Source organism: Eriocheir sinensis, chromosome 41 (assembly GCF_024679095.1).
Source record: "Eriocheir sinensis breed Jianghai 21 chromosome 41, ASM2467909v1, whole genome shotgun sequence".
NCBI lineage: Eukaryota > Metazoa > Arthropoda > Malacostraca > Decapoda > Varunidae > Eriocheir > Eriocheir sinensis.
In genome coordinates, this window is record NC_066549.1 from 10,631,722 (window position 1) to 10,635,495 (window position 3,774).

A 3,774-nucleotide genomic window follows, 5' to 3' on the forward strand; every position below is an offset into this window, starting at 1 on the left:
TAAGCAATCCTGCTGTTAGTGTAAATTCGATTAAAAGTTTTAAATGTAGGTAAAATAAATTTGCCGAAGGGGAAAAGCAGAGAGTGAATAAGTAATTTTCAGAAAGCTGCCGCGTGTTGGCCAAGTGGTCTCTTGCAAAGTCCATGTGTCCTTATGTGACCATGTCTGTTGGTGACGTCATAACGAGACGTAAAGCAGCATCTTGAGTTACCATAAATACCCTCGGCACTAGGTGGGAACGAGCGCTCCTTTACAGTTTCATTGGTCTGTGTGGTGTGTGGTAGATTGTGCGTGAGGTCCTCGCACTGGTTCTGTGCCGCTTACAACGTCACACATGTGACTGACAAGAGTTTACTCTTTGTTCAATTTTTTTTCAAGTAATTGCAACACACTTTATTTTTTTTTCGCGACAGTAAAAGGCATTCACTGGCTCATTATAGTGACTTGTAGCTTTGGAGTGCGGGTCCCGGAGAAGATCTCCATCACTGCGGCAGTCAAGTGGCGACCCTGCGAAGCTCGAATCCCGACCACTAGGTGGAGCATTGTGTGCCCGTCGCTGCTCCACCATCTCGCTTTCACTGGCTATAATGGCAAGGCAGCATGTATATGTCGGTGCTGATTAACACAAATCTGGCTGTTCCGCGTCGCTCTGGATGTCGCTTCCGCCGCCAGAAGCCAATTCAGTGTTGCCAGCTTACGACGAGGCTCTGGAACACTTGGCAGCAAAGGGTTACTCGATGTTGTGAGTCAGCTGCTTATAATCGCTCGTTCTGATGCCTAATTTACACACACACACACACACACACACACACACACACACACACACACATAAGTAGAAAGAGAAAAAAAAAGAGAGATAATTTACATAATATCAATATTTTCCGAGTTCAGTTTTAAACCTTTATTTCCCACTGCTCTCATTTCCTGTTCTCCCCTTACTTAATCCTGTCCGTTCCTGCTCTTTATGCTCCTCTCCTCTTACTTTATTGAAGGCTTTACCTCTCCTTCCTCCCCCTCTTCCTCCCCCCACGTCCCACCTCTCCCTCAGATCTTAGCAAATCCGAACAATCAAAGTTATTTATTGGAGCTACTCTCCCCTGATTCGCTCCCGTGAAGGCCTCTTAGCTACCTTCTGATTGGCTGCAAGATTGGTCTCCGCTGATTAACAGCCATCCTCTCATTGGCCGAAGATGAATGCTCTTCCTCTATTTCCCTTTTGAGTCTATTGTATCGTGTTGGCGCGTCTTGATCACTTTGCTGGATGTTATATCATATTTACTATTTGTTATCGTTATTATTATATTTTATTACTATCATTCTGTTTTTTTGTGTGTGCGTGTATTTTTTTTTTGTGTGTGTGTGCGTGCGTGTGTGTGTGTGTGTGTGTGTGTGTGTGTGTGTGTGTGTGTGTGTGTGTGTTCGTGCACGCCCTTCCTCCGGTGTCTGATGCAAGCATGAGCCTCGCGATAAGTGGACTGAGAGTCGGCTGAGTCCCCCCACCTCTCCGCCGCGCCCACAGGTTCTTGCTGTGAGGACGCCAGGTGTTCGGGCGCTGCCGTGCACTCTTCTTGCGGCGCCAAGGAAAGACCAAGAATAGAAGCCAGAAAAATTTCGCGTTGGAAGTGGAAGCGGCTTTGTGGTAGTTTGTTTCTGCTGGAGTGACAGATGAAAAAAGTTCCGCGGTGACATTTACCGGACACACTTTGTCAAGCTGGAACGACGCCAAGCGAGTGTAGCGAGAGAAGAGACGGAAAGGCTTATTTTTACCGTCTTTTCAGACAACAACGCATAACATAATTCATAGAAAAAGTTTAATGTGTTGGTGTGAAAATTTGTTGCGCCGAATTTATAATTAGTTTAGCCAGTACGATGTCATCAGCCATGATGATTACCAATAATCTATTCGACTGCCTTTAAAATGGGAAAAACATTTTTGATAGCGCTAAAGGGAGGTGGATGGCGGGCCGTACGTCGTAACATTCTCCCTTAGTATCCTTTGTGGTGCTGTGATGGACTTTTGCTGCCACAAAGTCTCAAGACCAAAGGCTGCAGAGGAAGGTCCAGGCAGGCGGCAGGGCGAGGACCCCCAAGACCTAGAGCATCAGGAGGGAGAGAGAGAGAGAGAGAGAGAGAGATGGGGGTTGGGGGGGGAGGAGGTGAACAAGTCTAAGAGTTTGGACCTGGTTCTGAATTATTCAAAATGTTTATGACGCTGAGACCTTCATTTTCTTACAACTTTTCTTTTACTAACTCATGGGGAATAAAAAAAATATTTATCTTGATATTGCCATTCACATTAGGGTTCATGAGTAATGAAAATTTGGAGAACTCCATATATTTTTTCGCTCTTCCCATGGATAATATTTTATTTTGTGTCCCTTGTTTGCGCAGAGGAGGAAAACACTCTTCCTTCATCAGTTCATCAGAAGTCGGTCTTTCATTATGAAATGCACTCCGCCTCCGCTGAAGACTTTGGTAAGTAAAATGCAGATTTTTTCTTTGCCTTTCAATGGGTTCCAAATGAATGAGGGACTTAGTGAGCCACTCTTAAGACTTTTCGGCCGTGTGATTTTCCTCCACCTTCCGTCATGCCCCTGGGCTGCCCCGGTGCGCGGCTCCTCAGTTCATGCTTATTCTTGCTTATATTGCTATTATTTGTCTTTTATTCCTGTTGATGTTGAATATGTCTATTTATGTCATGATCACCATTATCATGCACATATAAAAAAAGGGGACCACGTAGTGCAGTCATTAGCACGCTCGCCTTACAACCTTGAGGCTCCGAGTTCTATACCCCGGGTGGAGTGAAACGTATGGGCTATTTGCTTTAATGCCTGCCGCTCCCCTGCCCACCCTGCAGTGAATGGGTACCCGGTGTCAGTTGGGAGTTGTGTCCCGCCTCTCGGGTGTGTGGGGGTGTGAGGTGAGGTGAGGTTGTTCATAAAGATCCGTCACCTGAGCTCCAAGATCATTCGTGGAGGGCACTGACTGGCGATTAAGAGTCCAGCGCGTGATAAGACCATGGTGATTGACGCACACACACACACACACACACACACACACACACACACACACACACACACACACACACACACACAAAACACACACACACACACACACACACACACACACACACACACACACACACACACACACACACACATTATTTTTTTTTCATTCTTATAGTTGCTTTCACATTTTTCCCTCCATGCCCAACCTTCTCCATTACTTCTTCCTTTTAGCCTTATATTTCTTCCATTCTTTACTCTTCTCCCTTTCCACAGCCTCTTGTTCGCTTGTATCCCTCTTTCCCCCTTTCTTTCTTCCCTTCCAGCTACCGTTTCTATCCATCTTACTTTTCTTACTTTTTCTTGCATCATTTCTCCCTCCTGGTCCCTATTCTTATCCCTCCTCTTGTTCCTTTCCTTTCCATCCTCCCGCCTCCGTTTTCTTACTTATCTCCGTTTTTTCCTTCCCTCCGTCTTTCTTTTGCCCTATTTTTTTTTCTCCTGTAGCCTACAGTTCCCTCCTTCTTCGACCGCATTTCACCCTATCTCTCATCCTCCCCTGGCTCACTGTCCTTCATCCGTACATTTAGCTCTCATTCTTCTTTCCTCCTCCTCCTCCTCCTCCTCGTCCTCCTCCTCCTCCTCCTCCTCCTCCTCCTCCTCCTCCTCCTCCTCCTCCTCCTCCTCCTCCTCCTCCTCCTCCTCCTCCTCCTCCTCCTCCTCCTCCTCCTCCTCCTCCTCCTCCTCTCCAGCTTTCCCTCTCCTT